The 19,084-nt window shown below is 40.1% G+C and overlaps 1 pseudogene; it reads left to right on the top strand.

The window, feature by feature from the left end:
* The first annotated feature begins 15,055 nt into the window (after positions 1–15,055).
* Positions 15,056–18,796, top strand: LOC101140566 (corepressor interacting with RBPJ 1-like; annotated as a pseudogene).
* Positions 18,797–19,084: the final 288 nt, after the last annotated feature.

Below are 19,084 nucleotides of genomic sequence, written 5' to 3' on the forward strand. Positions count from 1 at the left end.
GTACTTTCACAAGGACCAGTTCCAACTTAAGCTTTTCTATTTCTTATTGAAATAACCAAAGGTTAGACGATCCATTCTAACATCCTGCGTGTTTCCTATCAAAAATAGTAGTGTTGTAGTTTAGGTGGGTTTAATGTATTCCACATCACCTCAGTTCAGCTAATTCTACATCTTAGAACCTGTCATTTAAAAATGCCCTACTTCTGGGCATTTCTGTATCACTTGAGACTTTTACAGTTGCAAGTGACCAGAAGTCCCAGCTCAAATTAGCTTAAAGAAGAAAATGCATTGGATAATATAAACAATAAATCCAGGCTGAATACCTAGGTAGATAGGATGAAACTAGACTGAGGACTGAAAACACATCATCAGCATGTCTTAGTTTCTTCCCAGCTCTTGGCTTTATTTTGCATTTCCCCATGTGTTAGTTTTATTCTCAGATTCTATGTGGCAATAAAATGGCTACAGTTGTTCTGGCCTTGCATCCTCTCAGATTCAAGTCTGTTGAGAAAGTCTGTTTTCCTTTTTTCTTTCTCTTTCTTTCTTTTTTTTTTTTTTGAGATGGAGTCTGTCTCACTCTGTTGCCCAGCCTGGAGTGCAGTGGCGCAATCTTGGCTCACTGCAACCTCCGCCTCCCAGGTTCAAGCAATTCTCCCACCTCAGCCTCCCAAGTAGCCGGGATTACAGGTGCCCGCCACTATGCCCAGCTAATTTTTGTATTTTTAGTAGAGACGGGGTTTCACCATGTTAGCCAGGCTGGTTTCGAACTCCTGACCTCAGGTGATCCACCTGCCTCAGCCTCCCAAAGTGCTGAGATTACAGGCTTGAGCCACCTTGCCCAGCCAGAAAGTCTGTTTTCTCATGAAAAGTTACACAAAAGTCCTGTAATTGAGCCTCTCTGTTTCTGATTGGACTGGGTTAGATCACGTGTCTATCTGTAAATGTATTGCTATGGCAGGAGCAACAGAATGCACCCATTGGTTTAGGTTTCATTCTGACTTGGTGCAGATAGACTTCAAGTGTAAATAAAAGGTAAAATAGAGGAGGGAATAACTCTACAAAGCAAAATTAGGATGATATTACAAAATGTAGAGTGCATAGAGTTGCAAAACCAGCAACTGTCTATTGCATCACTGGATAGAGAGAACCTTAATGCCAGAGCAAGTAAAGGGAACACATGTGGACACTAAAAAATACCATTCTGTCTCAGATCAATCATATTACTACTCAGTTTCACCAAGAGGCACTTATGAGGGGAGGGAGCATATGGCAGTTGTTCTTTTTCTTTGTCAGTCTCTGTTTATGTATAATAACCAAGGAATTCTTAATATCTTCCTTATAGTTCCTTGTTGGAGCTATCATTCTTAAATGTATCGAAATCTTTCTTGTATATTCTTACATTTTGCCAGTATAAATTTTATGACTTTGTAGACTGTAAATCTGAACTCCTCTTATCTTCTATCCTTTTGTCTGTCTATAGAGGGGATCTGAATTCCAACAGAAACAAATAAATGCCAATTAGCCTCTAGGGGGCTCTTTCTATGGTCAGTATGGTGTTTTTCTAGTAATTAGAGAAAACTGGTACTAGGAATATTAAAAATTTAATCCCTAAATCTAGAGCAAACAACTTCAACATTGTCTTCCATTGTTATTTTAATATCAGCTCATTAGAAAACAAAAGTAAAGAAGTCACCAACATTGTATCATAGCAAATAAAATGTTGGGACAGTTACCCACATATGAGCAAGATGAGGAAGAAAATACCATAGCAATGATGCAAAAATATGGCAAATAATTGTTAGAAATAAATGCAAAAAACAGACCAAGAGTCCAGCTCAGAAATAAAATACTATTCTGTCTTTTGGTTCCTTCCTTATCCTGGGGAGGAGATGCATTAGTAAAAGATTGTTTGACGACTTACCTGGAGAAAGTGGTCTGGGCTAAGACTATGACACTTTTATCAAATAGTGAAAGAAACATGGGCTTTGGCATAGGGGTGACCTGCTTTAGGATCTTGAGACTCATTCAATAGCAGGCAAGTCACCTAATCATCGCTGAGCCTCAGTTACATCATCTACTCCTTCCCAGGAGTGTTTTGAGGATTAAATGAGGTATGGTGTCTATGGTGAATACTTGGTACCAGTCCATCTGTTTCTCCTGGTGAAAACGTCAGGAACAAGTTGCCCAATTTAAAAAATTTATCAGTTAGAAAAGATAATCTACCAAAACATCTAGAAATTCCTCCTTCTACCCAGCACTCAGCATTTGAAGCAATGAGGCAAAGAATCAAAATAGAGCTAATGGGGACTATACGAAGCCATTTAGTCTGCTTTATGACCTAAAGGTACCTATTTCATTGTCTATTATTTCTCAGTAGCCTATTTCTCAGATCATTGTTTTGAAAGCTGGTTTTATGTTTATGGCATCAATTCTTGCTTCTTTTTGCTCAGCCAGATCCTCTGCACATAAAACTAGTAGACTGTGAAATGAGCTTCCTCAAGCAGGACCAGCTAGTGGCAGCATGCAGAAGGAAGTAAGAGGTGGAAGGAGAGTGGGGAGAGAACTACTGGATGCCTGACTTTTAAGGCTGGGACAATTGACATTTGGCCAGTATGGGATCCTGTGGATTAATCAGAATGGAGTGTTGTTCACAAGGGAGGAGAGTTTTGCAATTCAATTTCTAGGAATTTGTCTTACAGGAAGACTTACAGCAGTATACAAAGTTGTCCCTGCAAGGATGTTCAGGGCAGTATTGTTTGTAAAAGTGAAAACTAGAGAAAACCTATATGTCTGTTAATAATGGAAAGGTTAAGTAAATAGGATGTGTTCACACTGTAGAATGTTATGTGGCAACTCAAAAGAACAAGGTGGAGCTATATATATTAATAATAAACAGGCTGGGCACAGTGGCTCACACCTGTAATCCCAGCACTTCGGGAGGCCGAGGTGGGTGGCTCACGAGGTCAGGAGATCAGGACCATCCTGGCCAACATGGTGAAACCCTGTCTCTACTAAAATTACAAAAATTAGCCAGGCATGGTGGCAGGTGCCTGTAGTCCCAGCTGCTGGGGAGGCTGAGGCAGGAGAATTGCTTGAACCCGGGAGGTGGAAGTTGTAGCGAGCTGAGATTGTGCCACTGCACTCCAGCCTGGGTGACAGAGTGAAACTCCATCTCAGAAAAAAAAAAAAAAAAGAGAGAGAGAGAGAGGGAGAGGAAGAGGAAGAGAGAAAGACAGAAAGAGAGAGGAGTTTGGGGGTGAGAGTGGGTAATAAGTAGCAAGTTTTTGTACATTTATATTTTGTTGTATTCTATTTTACAAGAAGCATATTTACCTATAAAAACAAAAGTAAATAAAAAGCCCCATGGTTAAAAGACACATTTATTTATAACTCTTAAAGTTCAAAGAAATTAGAAGAGTTCCTCCTCCTCCAGTTTGTTACGTAGCGGGTCTTCTCACCACATCATAATCCTGGGACACAGGTTACAGGAATGCTGCTCAGCAAGTGGACACCAGCTATTCTGTTAATCGTTGGGAATGGCTTTCCAACAGGAGAGATGTACCCTTGAATGGTGTAATTATTAAGTTTATTGGAGAGGCTGCTTTCTTCATCTTCTTTTGGAATCACTTAATTGAAGAATGATTTATTCAATTGATGTATAAATCCCTTTTTTCTGAACTAGGGAAATTGCCATCTCAAAACAGAGCCAGTGGTCATCTTTCAGGAAGATTTGAGGCTTGCCCTCACTCTCAGCCTATTCACAGGGCCCTAGGTCTAATAGCCAGTATATAAAACAATCTCATAGCCTCTAATATCATGAAATTCACAGTTCTTACCCCCAGAAGTCTCATAGATGTGTGATTAGGGACCTATTTCAACTCCCACTCCAATCCCCAACACACAGAATCTGGAGAAATGACACTTGAGGTCTGACTTCCCAGATTCTTTAGAACAAGACACCTGTATAGTTTTCAGATTTCTCTTCACGTGACCAGTGTAGCAATCTGAAGGCCTGGAAAATGACATATTTTCACCTCTCTTTTAAGGACATTTTTTTCCTTTTAAATAAATAAAAAGAAAAAAAAGTAGAATGTATATAAAGAAAGTTTTTCTCTTTTAGTGGTTTCATACTCAAGTTATGACAACACTGAAGAATTTAATAGGTACAGATTTTCCAGGTGTCATTATGGATTCAATTTCAATTGCATTAAATTTCAGAAAGTTTAATATATATTAGCAAATCATAGCATATCATTATTTGGAAACTTTTTTCATTGTGAATGAAATCAGTTATTTGCTCTTTATTTTATTTTTTAAAAATAATTTCAACTTTTATTTAAGATTCAGGGAGTAAACGTGTAGGTTTGTTACATGGGTATATTGTGTGATTGCAAACATCATTTAATGATGTGTCTGATGTAATGCCAAGTCCTCATCAATTCTACTTCACAGTTGCTCTTGAATCACTCCCATAGCGACTGCCCTTATTTAGGCTAACCTGGACTCTTTTGGAGGTGGTTGAACTTGTTTTCTGCTCTTCATTTGCTCTCTCCATTTTATGATCTTTTTTGATCTTGCTGGAAAATTAATCTTCCTAAAACACAGTTTTGAGCATACCATTGTATGTGAAAACATTTTCAGCACTTCTCATTTTCCTATTGAATAAGTCTTAAAAGTCCATACCCCTTAGCCTGTCCTTCCAGGTTGGTAGCATAGCACCTTGAAGGAACCTACCTTTCATGCCAATAACTTCTCCAATAACTTCCATAGATTCTAAGTTCCAGGCAAACTGAATTAGCCCTGTATTTCCCAAACAGTGCTTTACTTCTTCTCTAGGTTACCTTCTGACATATTATGGTTGTAATTTGAAATTTCTTCAGACCTCACCAGCCTCAGGATGAAAATAGAACCACATTGACATCAATACCCAAATTTCACTTCTTCATCAGACACAGAAGTCCAAACCTCTACCAAGTCTCCTCCCAGATATTTATGAGAATCCCAGCAAGGAAAGATATTAAAGTGATATCTAAACTGGCCAGGACTGCTGCTACTTTGTTTTTCTGGGTCCCAGGGAGCCTCCCATTGTTTCTGGTCAGTGCCACTGGGCACCATGTGCACCCCAAGCCCAACTGGTGCCATCATGGGCAGAGTGTGGAAGAATGGCTCTCTCCCTTTTATGTTGCTATCTGTTATGATGGTGTGTTATAGCAGTGTTGCCTGGGCTCCAGTGTGTTACAGAATATAGAAGAAGTCTTCCATCTTTTATTTTATAGCACTGTCTCTCCCTTGGAATTAAACTTGCACCCAATGGTTGCACAGCACAGAATCACCGCTTCTCCTTCCTAACTCAGGCTTTATTCCTGGGTCCAGCAATTCATGCTGTTTCTAGAATGAGTCGTTTCATAAGAGGATTCTCAGGGCCCTGCAAAAAAAATTTGTGTTAGACCTTTCTACGAGTTTACTAGACATGTAAAGATACATATACATCCAACTCCCAACAGGGCATCCAGTTGATGTAGTTAATAGGAGACATCTTAGCCTTCATGCAAGGGGACTTTCCTTTTGCCTCCCCCACCACTTATGATACATACTCAGACATTCTAAATCTTAAAGATGGACCCTGTTCAGGCAGGTTTTCTGTTTACAAAAGAACACATAACATTTATATAAAATTTAAAAACAGGCTAACTCTCCTCTCTGTATATTATGTATAGAACACATATGTTTGATTAAACCATAAAAGAAAGCAAGGGAGAGGAAGGGGAATATCAGGGAAGGATATGTGAAAGTTTTACCCATATTGTATTGGTAAGATTCTATTTAGGCTGAGTGGTGAATCACAGATGTTTGATTTTATTATTCTCTATAATATGTGTATGTATTGCATATATATAAATTATATCATATTCAAATTTTTAAGTATAAAATATTTCACAACTAAAAGCCTTGACCAAAAAAGACATTTAAGTATTAGTCTGCACGCCTGCATTTGTTTCCTATACCTTTGTTTCTATTTCTTCATGCATCTGCTTGGTGTTTTTTTTTTTTTTTTTTTTTTTCGAGATGAAGTCTCACTCTGTCACCCAGGCTGGAGTGCAGTGACATGATCTCGGCTCACTGCAACCTCTGCCTCCCAAGTTAAAGTGATTCTCCTGCCTCAGCCTTCCGAGTAGCTGGGATTACAGGCACGTGCCACCATGCCCCGCTAATTTTTGTATTTTTAGTAGAGATGGGTTTTCACCATGTTGGCCGTGTGGGTCTCGAACTCTTGACCTCAGGTAATCTGCCCACCTTGGCCTCCCAAAGTGCTGGGATTACAGGCATGAGCCACGGTGCCGGGCCGTGCTTCTGCTGTTATCTACAGTGATCTCCAAGTTCTGAAGAACCCTTCTCATGTTTGCCTCCCTTTTCTTATCTCAAGGGCTGCTCTTCTGCTTTCTCTTGTGATTTCCCCTGTGCTTCCTTCCTGATTGCTAGTTTCTTTATTCAGCTCGTGTGAATTTGCTTTTCACCTCTTTGGATTGCACTGCCAGTGTTTGGCAGTTCAGTTACTTTTCCCTCTTTGTTTTTGTTTTCTGGAATAGTCTACTTACAAGAATCATGGCTATTAGGCCAGAGTGCCTCTGGGTCTTCTATTTCCTCTTTTTGGTGATGTTTGATAAAGATGCCATTTCAGATATTTTATGGGCTACTCTGTAAACAACTGTGGGAATTGGAGTTTTGGCAGGCTTTTAAGAGATGTCAACACTGCAATGAAGTGGAGGCAGCCCTTAAGAAAAATGCTTTCTTAAAAGCTTCTCCTTGGGGAATTTCTGCTGCTATCTACTGCAGCTAAGAAGGCCTAGAATAAACATCCATGGAATACTGTGGAATACATGGGATATCATGTAGCCATTAAAAATGATCATGGAGATTTTTATTTGTCAACATGGAAAGATGTTTGTGACATATTAAGTGAGAACCACAAGTTATATAGTATGTATATATGTAATATTTGTAAATAATATATATGATCTCATTTTATTTAAAGCCTTCTATATTTAAGTGCATAAACATTCATAGATAAAACTAGAAGAGTATACATCAAATTGTGAAAAAATATTAACAATAGTTATCTTGGGATGGTAAAATTTGGGGGTGATTTAAGAGGTTAAATTTATATGATATTCTCTATTTTCTAAAGCACTTGAAGTGAATATATATGGCTTTATAAAAAACAGCATATTAGTATCATTTCAATTTTTTAAAAAAGAGGCTTTTGGTGAGATTAACAAATTTGTCTTTTAAAGATTTCATTTATTTCTTTTGAAAAAAACTATCTGAAAGTATTATTTCTCCACCCTTTAGAATTTAGCATAACACTTGAGCAGATTTTACGGTTAAAAATCCTGAGTATTCTATGGATTGTATTGGTGCACACGTACAGACAATTGCAGTAAGTTTTAAGTCCAGTTTGCCTTCCTCAGGTTGTGTGGTGAAGGTCCTCCTCAGAGATAAGGGAGCGGGAAAGATGAGCAGATTCAGCCTGGAGCCAACATCGCTGGGGTGACAGTGGGGTGGACACAGCTGTCACCGAGAAATGGCCTGAGGGAAGGCAGTGCAGCCTCCTAGGGTTGCGTGATTCCATTCAAGGAAATGGAGATGTGTGAATTTCCCCTGAGGGCCTGGCAGGGCACTCAAAGTGGAAGTAAAAGCTGCCCTAGCACTGTTTCATAGGACAGAAGTATGCTCCACTGTTCCCACCTCAACTTCAAAGACACAGTCAGTGGCGGTGGCAGTTGTGGCAACTATGGTGGTAAGGTGACCAACTATCCTGATTTGCCAGGGACTTTTCCCATTTTAACACTGAAAGTCCCACATCCCAGGAAACTCCTCTGTCCCAGGTAAACCAGGATGGTTGGTCTCCCTGTACTGTGGGCACATCAACATGATTGGGAGAGGTACCTCACTGGGGCAGTGAAAGCTTGTGGAGGTGATGGCAACTAAACGAGAGGAGGCAACAGTTGCCATGGTGACGATGGTGTGGTATTAGGAGAGATGCCAGGATGTGGTGGTGCCCCTGGCAGTAGAAACCTGGACTCCAAGTGAAGAGTCGAACCAACAGCTCTTGCAAGAATGGCTTTTCAGGCCAGACATGCCTGTAATCCTAGCACTTTGGGAGGCCAAGGTGGGTGGATCACCTGAAGTCAGGAGTTTGAGACCAGCCTGGCTAACATGGTGAAGCCCTGTCTCCACTAAAAATACGAAAATTAGCTGGGCATGGGGGTGGGTGCCTGTAATCCCAGCTACATGGGACGCTGAGGCATGAGAATCACTCGAATCCGGAGGTGGAGGTTGCAGTGAGCCAAGATGGTGTCACTGAACTTCAGCCTGGGCGACAGAGTAAGACACCATCTCAAAAAAAAAAAAAAAAAGAAGAAGGAGAAAAAAAAAAAGAATGGATTTTCAGTTTTCCCACTGCTGTTGTAACCAGGAAATCCAAAGCATTGGGATGGAGGTAGGGGCCAGTAGTGGTGGCTGGGACTCCAGGAATTACATCCAAAGAGGCCACATATCTCTTAATGATCCCTGTGTACTCACATCCCTTCCATTGTCCTTGCCTCACACCTGGGATGGGGAAGCATTAGCTGGCGCTTTCCAAACTCTACCCTTCTTTATACAGCTTTTAAGGGCTAGAGTCACCTTTAGCTTTTTACACACATCATCCTTTATCTTTCTTGTTTACGTTCCTCTTTTTTAAAAAAGATATTTGATTAAGATCTTTAAGACCTGAAACCATAAAAATTCTAGAAGAAAACCTTGAAAAAACTCCTCTGGACATTGGTCTACATAAAAAATTTATGACTGACCCCAAAAGCAAACGCAACAAAAACGAAAAAGCTTCTGTACAGCAATAATAATAATAATAATCAGAGTAAACATACAATCCACAGAATGGGAGAAAATAGTTGCAAACCATGCATCCAACAAAGGATTTATATCCAGAATCGACAAGGAATTCAAACAAATCAGCAAGAAAAAAGCAAATAATCCCATCAAAAAGTGGGCAAAGAACATGAATAGACATTTCTCAAAAGAAGATATACAAATGGTCAACAAACATATTTTTAAAAAGTGCAACATTACTAATCATCAGGGGAATGCAAATTAAAACCACAATGAGATATCACCTACCCCAGCCAAAATGGCTATTATTAAAAAGTCAAAAAACAATAGACGTTGGTATGGATGTGGTGAAAAAGGAATGTTTATATGCTACTGGTGGGAATGTAAATTAATACAACCTCTACAGAAAAGAGTATGGAAGTTTCTTGAAAAACTAAAAGTAGATCTACTATTCAATCTGGCAATCCCACAACTGGCTATTTACTCAAAGGAAAAAAAAAGTCATTAAATCAAAAAGATACATGCATGTATATGTTTACTGCAGCACAATTCACAATTGCAAAGATACGGAATCAACCTAAATGCTCGTCAACTGATGAATGGATAAAGAAAATATGGTCTATATACACCATGGAATGCTACTCAGTCATAAAAAAGAACAAAAGAAGGTCTTCTGCAGCAAATTGGATGAAACTGGAGGCCATTATTCTAAGTGAAGTAACTCAAGAGTGGAAAACCAAATACCACGTTTTCTCACTTGTAAGTGGGAGCTAAGCTATGTGTATGCAAGGACAAACAGAGTGGTATAATGAACATTTGAGACTCAGAAGGGGGAGGGTGGAAGTGAAATGAGGGATGACAAACTGCTTATTGGGTACAAAGAACACTACTTGGGTGATGGGTGCACTGAAAATTCGGACTTCACCACTATACAATTCATCCATGAAACCAAAAACCACTTGTACCCCTAAAGCTATTGAAAATATATATATATAAATATATATATAAATAAATATATATATATAAAAATCCTCAGTGCTTAAAAAAAAATCAAGTGTTTTTTTAAAACTTGCCAGACAATGGAATATATTTTATAGAAAAAAGTCGATTGAGTAGTTTCACTGAGGGGGGAAAAATCAGCGGTTGTTAATGGCCACAAATTAAGGATTGAAAACTAGCACTGTGGATAGAGAGGAAAGAGTCCACAGGACTGTATGTTGGTTGAAACAAGTCTTGTGGTTCATTGGTCAATAAACAGTTTTCAGTTAGATTCTTTGAGGGTCTGGCATACCTGAATCACTCAAAATTTATGGTCCTAATCAGCCACAGCAAGTTAGAGCCAGTTATGATGAAACACAATGTTCAGTTTTACTGTTTCCTGAGTAAGTGTTGCTCTAAAAATACTTCCTTTTATACTTTACAATCAGAGCTGAATTTGCCAGTTGAGCATGAAGGTTTCTTGTAGCCAGGCCTCCTTCCCTCCACCTCTGGATAAATGTGCTTCTACTGAAGCTGCTATTTTTTGTTTATTTGTTGTTTTTGAGACAGGGTCTCACTCTGTCACCCAGGCTGGAGTGTAGTGGCACAATCACAGCTCACGGCAGCCTCAACCTCCTAGGCTCAAGCAATCCTCCCACCTTAGCCTCCGGAGTAACTGGGACTACAGGCGTGTGCAATGATGCTCAGCTAATTTTTAATTTTTTTTTTAGAGACAGGGTCTCACTATGTTGCCCAGGCTGGTCTCAAACTCCTGGGCTCAAGCGATCCTCTAGCTTCCGCCTCCCAAAGTGTTGGGATTACAAGAGTGAGCCACTGTGCCTGGCCTGAAGCTATTTTAATCCATGCCTTATCCGCTATTCTTTGGATTTTGCAAATTCCCTCCTTTTATTCTGGACAAACAGTACTTTCCTCAGAATTTCAGAGGTGAGATCTAGTCTTGATCAATATGAGTTTTCTCTAATATCTTTGTTTCTTCTTTTTTTAAATTGACGAAGGCAGACTCTCTAATCTCAATGTTTATCTCTTTAGTTTCCTTCTAGGCCTTCCTTCACAGCCAGGTCCCCACAGTGAAATTTGTCCTTAGCCCGACTGTGCCATCTGGGGCTCTCTCAGGGAGACACTGGTTTTGCACTCCAGGTCATTGTTTCTTTTAGGTGCATAATAGCATAACATGATAGCACATTTGCATTTAATTATGATTCCGTCTTCCTGGCTCCACGTTCACAAATTTCTAAGCCTTTGGAGAGAAGGAATATTTGCTACAAACATTGGCTGCAGTGATGATGTTGTCATCTGCTTTTGATTTCCTAGATGTAGCCATAAACAGATGCAAAGTGTGGCTAAATGGTTGGGAGTGGAGTGTTTGGACCATCTGACAGGGTGTAGATAGGACTCTCCACATGTCTGCAGTCATAATTTTGTCCATTTTTTTTAAGTTTTTGTCTTTAAAAATATGCCTCATCACTTCTTCTTCCTACACTGAACTGGCACAGAATAAATAGAACCTTGACTTTGGTTTCACAATGTGTGTGGTGGATTTCATAGACTTTTGTGTTTCATAACACAAAAATGTTTGACCTTTGCAAATGATTTCTTTTCATCTTTAGGTCACAGAGATTTCGTGTTGATATGTTTGAGAGGGGCAGAGAGTAATAACACAGGGTAATATGATGTAAGGAGGACAAATGCCTTTTTCTGTTACAAACCATACACCTCCTCTGCCCCCAGCCAGTGCAATGCTTTTGACCATAAACTTCGCTGAATCTGTCCATGTAGCCTAGGGTCAGCTGCTGCTGAATCATTCTCCCAACTACAATGCTCCCTGGAGGGTTCATTACAGCACTCAAGAGTTTTGATGACTGGCACTTTTGACATCTTTTTTTTTTTTTTTTTTTTTTTTTTTGTCATGGGCTTCAGCTGCCCCAGCTCCTTTCCAACACCCTACTTTCCCTTGCTCAAGGGTTACTTTAGGGTTGATGATTACTGAGGACACTCAACAGAAGCTCAGATGTTTGAGGAATGCAAGTTATTATAAGATAAGGTGCTTTCTTGCACTTAGTTAACTTCAGACATCAAGACTTGTGTTGTTAGGGTTCTTGCTAACAGAACAATACACAGAATAATCTGTAAACTTAATAGCGCAAGAGATGGCATGTTCCAAACATCACCAAAGGCAGCCATAAAATCAGGGCCTATTTTGAAAATTGTGACTGATATTTATTAAGCTAATGTCAACCAATTATACTGTCATAAAAAAGTCAGAAACGATGTTCATTGTCAAATAATTCCTTATCTCAGGATAATAAAAGGCAAGCTTAGGGTACATTTTGTCAGATGACTTCAGGGTTTTATAAGTATTAACACATTAAATCTCATAATGTATAAGGGTTAAGAAAATACTTTGGTCATTTCTCTGTGTAGCCTGTCTGGTTAACTGTTTATATATTCCTACTTTTTAACTTACTTATTTATTTATTGAGACAGGGTCTTGCTGTCTTGCCCAGGTTGGAGTGCAGTGAGCTATCATCAGTGGACTGACCAACCTCCACCTCCTGGGCTCAACTGATCCTCCCACCTCAACCTCCTGAGTAGCTGGCACTATAGGTGTGAACCACCATGCCCAGCTAATTTTTAATTTTTTTTGTAAAGATAAGGTCTCACTATGTTGCCCAGGCTGGTCTCAAACTCCTGGGCTCAAGAGATCCTCCTGCTTCAACCTTCCAGAGGTCTGGACTTACAGGTGTGAGTTGCCACCCCAAGCTGTATTTCTTTCTTTCTTTTTAAGACAGGAGTCTTGCTCTGTCACCCAAGCTGGAGTGCAGTGGCATGATCTTGGCTCACTGCAACCTCCGCCTCCCAGGTTCAAGAGATTCTCCTGCCTCAGCCTCCCGAGTAGCTGGGATTACAGGCATGCAACACCATGCCTGGCTAATATTTTGTATTTTTAGTAGAGGCAGGATTTCGCCATGTTGCCCAGGCTGGTCTCAAACTCCTGAGCTCAGGCAATCCACCTGCCTCAGCCTCCCAAAGTGCTAGGATTACAGGTGTGAGCCACCTTGCCTGGCCCTAACCCGTATTTCTATCTTTTAATCTATGTAACTTCTCTGTGTCTCAATTTGTTTCTGCAAAAGTCACTGGGTCCAAGGCAAAACGGTGATGTAGGTGAAGTTTGAATTTAATGTCTTCCACTTCTTCCTCATCTTCATGTGGGGGTCCTCAGGTTGGGGTGAAGAAGTAACAAAAGTGAGAGTGTCCAGTTCTTGCTCTCAGCTACTGAATAACTTGTAATGAAGGTATTACCTGAGATGCTCGTGTATGACTCATCCTAGGAATATACGTATACTTATTTGTAAATTTTTACTTTGATATAATACTAAGTTGCAGAAAGTTACAAAAATAGTATAAGTAAATCCAGTTTACCCTTTACCCAGATTTTGCTCTATTTATTTTGTCATGTGCTTGCTCTCTTTACTTACATGTGTATATGGATATATATGATGTATATTTTTTTCTGGCCCATTTGAGAGTAAGTTGCAGACATCATGCCTCTTTACCACTAAATACTTCAATATGTATTTTCTAAGACACAAAAGAAATCTCTGATGTAAGAGATTACATAACTGCAGTCTAATGATCAAAACAAGGAAATTTAACATTGATACAATATTCTTACTCATATTAAGTTTATGGCCCATATTAAATTTCATAAATTGTCTCCATAATGTTTCTGAAGTCTTTTCCGTCTGTTCCAAGACCCAGTCCAGGAACACTCTTCATAGTTAGTTGGCATGTCTCCTTAGTCTTCTTTAAACTGGAACAGTTCTTTAGTCCTTAACTTTCACGATCTTGATATTTTGAAAAGGCCAGTTGTAGACTGTTCCTCAGTTGGAGTTTGTCTCATGTTTCCTCATGATTAGATTCAGAGTATGCATTTTTGATAGGAATGCCACAGAAGCGATGTTGAGTCCTTCCTGGTGTACCATGTCAGAAGATTCATAATGGGGGTAATATATCTATTTTTTTTTTTTGAGACAGAGTTTCACTCTTGTTGCCCAGGCTGGAGTGCAATGGCATGATTTTGGCTCACTGAAACCTCCACCTCCCTGGTTCAAGCGATTCTCCTGCCTCAGCCTCCCGAGTAGCAGGGATTACAGGTGCATGTCACCATGCCTGGCTAATTTTGTACTTTTAGTAGAGATGAGGTTTCTCCATGTTGATCAGGCTGGTCTCGAACTCCTGACCTCAGGTGATCTGCCCGCCTCAGCCTCCCAAAGTGCTGGGATTACAGGCATGAGCCACTGCACCCGGCAATATATCTATTTTTTAAAAGAGGACTCTTTTTGAGAATATGGGAAAGTACTCAAGTCCTAAAGGAAAATATATTTAAAAATGAAATGGGAGGGTATCTGTATTTGAGCCAGGCATCTGATCAAATTCTCTCTCAAATCCCTCAAGGCAAATTGTCACTTACTCTGGTTATTTGTAACATGGTTTATCCCGGTATTACCTCATCTATTAATTCACTTGCTTGTTCATTCATTTAGTCAAATATCCCGGGTGCCAGAAAACTGTTGCAGGTGCTAAGAATAAGCAGAAAATACAAAACCGGAAACAAACCCCACCAATCCTCCTATTCTATTCTAGTAGGCTTCTATTCTATTCTATTCTAGTAGGAGAAATACCCAATAAACAAATGAAATCGGTTATATAGTATGTTAAAAGGGAGAAGGATCACGGAGAAAACATAAAGCAGGGAAGGCATGACAGGAAGTGCCAGAGGAAGCGATAAGATTAAAAGAGGTGGTCAAGGAAGGTCTTCCCGAGAAGACAACATGGTAAACTACAGGCCCCCAAACTGAGCCATGTGGCTTCTGGCTTCTTTTGAGGATGCAGAGTTTAAAAGGGCATTAAGAGAAAGATGATACAAATTCTAATATTGTATCATCTATAATTTGCCCGTCAAGTAAGTTGTTTCACACCTCAGGGGCCAGCCAGACAAGAGAAAGGCAACGGTGATTGTTATTCATTGACATTTAGAATATTGGGTGGGATGGGATTGGGAAAAATCCCAGTACAAAGTTTCAGAGAATTAAGCTAGTGCTTGCTAAGTAGTTCGTTTATGTTGCTTACAGAGCTAGCCACTGCTTTCCCTAGCTCTGGCTCAAGGATGGGGAAATCCTCTGACAATGTCATGTGCAAGAAAGATGTTCATCTTGCCTCCAAATCCAGTATCAAAAAAGTATGAATGGGCCGGGTGTGGTGTCTCATGCCTGTAATCCCAGCAGTTTGGGAGGCTGAGGCCGGTGGGTCACTTGAGGCCAGGAGTTCGAGACCAGCCTGGCCAACATGACAAAACCTCCTCTCTTATAAAAATACAAAAATTAGCTGTGTGTCTGTGGTCCCAGCTACTGGGGAGGCTAGACAGGAGAATCACTTGAACCCGAGAAACGGAGGTTGCAGTGAGCGGAGATGGCGCCACTGCACTCCAGCTTGGGTGAGAGAGTGAGACTTTTATCTCAAAAAAAAAAAAGTATGAATGGCAGAACAGAAAATATATGATAAGAAGAAACAAGAAGAATGAAGGCAGCAGTATCTTAAAGAACAATAATCATATGAAAATAGATTGCTTATGGGAGATGAATGTGTAAAGAATGGCCTTAATTTCATTTGTGAGGCCCCACCAGGAGCTAAAAAAGGAAACAGAGAAAAAAGAAAACAGGAGAGAATGAAGACAAATTTAAATGGCAGAAAGAAGCTCCATGAGAAAAATATGCCAAAGATTACATAAACAAAAAAATTAGCCCTTTGATATTCAGGTTAGAAATATGAACTGCATTAAATGTCACAAATGGGATCATGTCACTGCAGATTGAGACTGTCCTTTGTTTGGTCTTTCTGGAATCAATGCAAGTTCAGTTCCCACTGATGAGGCAGGTAGGCACTAGACATGATTTATTTGTTTCAGAATTTATATAGAGGACAAAAAGGAAATAAAATAACGTTTCTCTTTATTTTCTCAGTTGAAAAAAAAAGAAGTAAATAGATCTTCATTTTCAGGTTGCCTGGAGCAATTGCTTTCCACATTTGACACAAGAAGGAGAATTTTGCTTCATGTCACAGTGTCTCAGAACTGAATCTGTTTATGTCCACATATCCTGGAACAGGAGCTGCATATAAGATGATACAGGGCAACAGGTCCTCTTGCTTGGTGGAAAATGATTCTTTGAATGAACTTGTTTAGCTAAGTCTCTGCCTGCCCTTTGCTGTCAGGAAGGAGAGGCAGCTAGAGATCTTCCTCCTCCTTCTTCATCCTTGCTGCTCTGCAAGCTGCCTCTTCTCCAGCACTCTCATTCCTGCCTTTGGCTGTTCCTCAATCCCATGTGGCTCTCTAGGCCTGTCATGCTCTTATATTACAAATCCATAACAACTTCCCATTTTTTGTCTTTTAAAGACTGAGAAGAATGTCATTTTCTCGTGGTTCTTCTCAACTATGTGGGTACAAAACATGGATTTCACAATTGCTTTACTCAGGGTGCTTCCCATAACACCACGTCTTCAGGTGGGCAGAGGGTAGTGCAATGCTGGAGTTGAATTCTAAGAATGTAGAACACTCACTCAAGATCTTCCTTTATTCCTGCCCACTTTGTCACAGGCAGAACAACGTAGGAGTGGAGATGTGATCTCCAGAGCCACACTGTCTAGTTCGAATCCTGGCCCCATTGCAAACTATCTGGGTAACTTCGGGAGCTTACTTAACCTTTCTGTACCTTAGTGCCCTCAGATGTAAAGTGAAGGTAGTAAGAGTTCATTCCCCCTTATAGGATTGTTATAAGGATTAGATGGGTTAATATTGGAAAATCCCTTAGTGTAGAGCCTAGACATAGTAGGAGCAATATTAAGTGTTTGTTAATTAAACAAAATATGTTTTGAAAGGATGGTTTTGTGGGATAGGAAGGTTTGGTTTAGGGCAGTGGTTGGCCTTTGTTCATCGTAATGTGACCTTGGAGCCAAACTTCAGTGTCCAGAGGCAGTCTCTGAACTACAGCACATCCCACAAGGATGAGTATAATAGGATATCCTACAACAAAGTTTGCTGTATTTTCTGAACAGCGTTGCAACTCATACAAGAGCTACATGGCACTCCAGAATAAATAGAAATACTAATAATCAGATAATACAGATAACTAACTCATATGATTCATATAATCTTCCCTAATCCTCCAACAACCCTTGGAGGTCAGTGTGGCCGGTGCTGCTGATCAGCCACCAATATTCACTTCCTTTTTCTTTTATAATAGAATGCCTGAGTTTTGTCAAGCCCATGGCCACCCAGCCAGTGACTACATTTCCTGGTTTCCTGTATAGCTAGGCATAGCCATGTGACTAGATTCTGGCCAATGGAATGTGAATAGAAATAAAGTGTGCTATTTCCAAATTGTGCCCTAAAAAGGAAAGGACATGGACTCCCTGCAGTTATGATCAAGTGAGCAGCTACGTTGGACTCAGAGATGGAAGCTGTGTATTGAGGATGGCAGAGTTGCCTAACCAGCCCTGTACCATTTAGGTCTGAAATGCTTTAATGTGAGAGAAATAAGCTTTGATCTTGTCTATGCTATTTTGTTGGTTTTTTGGGAGGCTCTTTTTGTTATAGGAGCTTGGATGATACCTAATATAGAAGGCGTTACTATCTCCATTTTACAAAAGCAACATGGTAGCTTAGAAAAATTAAGTGACTTGCCCAAGTTCACACAGTTTGTAAATGGCCGTGGTGGGATTTGACCCCAAGTGCTCTGATGCTAGCGCTGGGGCTGTTAACCATGTACCATGCTATTTGTCTCTTGAGCCCTACTAGGTAATGATCTGGGTTTATGGTAAAGAAAGGGAGAAGAGAGATACCTGTTCCGTTCCCACTAGTTGACCATTCCTAGCTATGACCAATGGTTCCACCCAAACATGTATACTTTATAACTATTCATTTCTCCACAGATGCATAATTGTGTGTGCTCTCAGTCCATAATGAATGTGTTGATTGTCTATGAGGTTTGACTTTTTATTTTTATTGTCAGAGTACAAGAACCCATGTCTGGTTTCTGCAAACAGACTTAAACCCAAGGTCAAGCCCAGGTGCAACATTTAAAGCATAAACAAGGGAGGCAAGCAAAATACCTCTAAGACAGCAGCACTGGAAAAATAACTTCAATCCAAGCATGTGAATCCCAGTAGTTAAACATGACTGGTTGACCCAGGCCTTGCAGGAGCCCAGAGGCAAGGAGGGAATGTGGGTGAGCCGCAGGAGCTTAAGCTAGTCAAAGTCAAGTTCAGAGGCCAGTGGACCTGCACAAACTTGAAAAAGGCTCAACACCTGTTGTAAATATTTGCTTGCTACTGAGTCCTACTCAAGCCATCTCCATATCACCATGAATGAAGTCAGACTTTTAGGGAAAAGTGGTTAACAATCTGTTTGGATTTCTGCAGCAGCAGGGTGGATCATATAATGCTTACTCCTGACACCACGCCTGACACCTATTCAGTTTCTCAGCTTTACTCAAAGCCTCCATGACTTAGCAGGTTCAGGTTAGGCGACCTTCTTAGGTAATCCTAACAACAGCTGGCCTTCCCTTCTCTCAGCAGTTTTTCCCCGTGTTATTGCCTGATTATTTGTCTATGTCCACGTCCTTTGCTGCTGTACTCCCAGAGCCCAATAGGGAGGGGGCCCAGGACACAGCAGACATCCAGTATATTGGATGACTCCCATGGGTTAGTGGTTATGGCTGAACATAACACGAGAGGCCTTCTCTCTCAGAAGAATGTGATGAAATATGCAATTGATGAACATCCAGAATCCAGATATTCACCTATCTTGAAATTGCACTTCCAATCCACACTCTCAGTGCCGGTGACAGTATAAACTAGCTCGAGCATTGCAGAAAACAATCAACAACATGTCACAAGAACCTTAAAAAGTTCAAATGACTTGAACCAAAAATGACCTCTGAAAATAGGTCCTAAGGAAATAAATACAAATGTAGAGGAAGGATGTCACTGTACTGTTATAGAAGAAAACAATTTAAATGTTCTCAGTAAAGGAGTATGTAAATAAAGGAATAGTCCTTTGATTGCAAATTGTGTAGGCATAAGAGAAAAATATCACATTTTGGAAAAAGATTTAATGACTTGGAAAAAGTTTTATCTGATA

Source organism: Gorilla gorilla, chromosome 9 (assembly GCF_029281585.2).
Source record: "Gorilla gorilla gorilla isolate KB3781 chromosome 9, NHGRI_mGorGor1-v2.1_pri, whole genome shotgun sequence".
Lineage (NCBI taxonomy): Eukaryota > Metazoa > Chordata > Mammalia > Primates > Hominidae > Gorilla > Gorilla gorilla.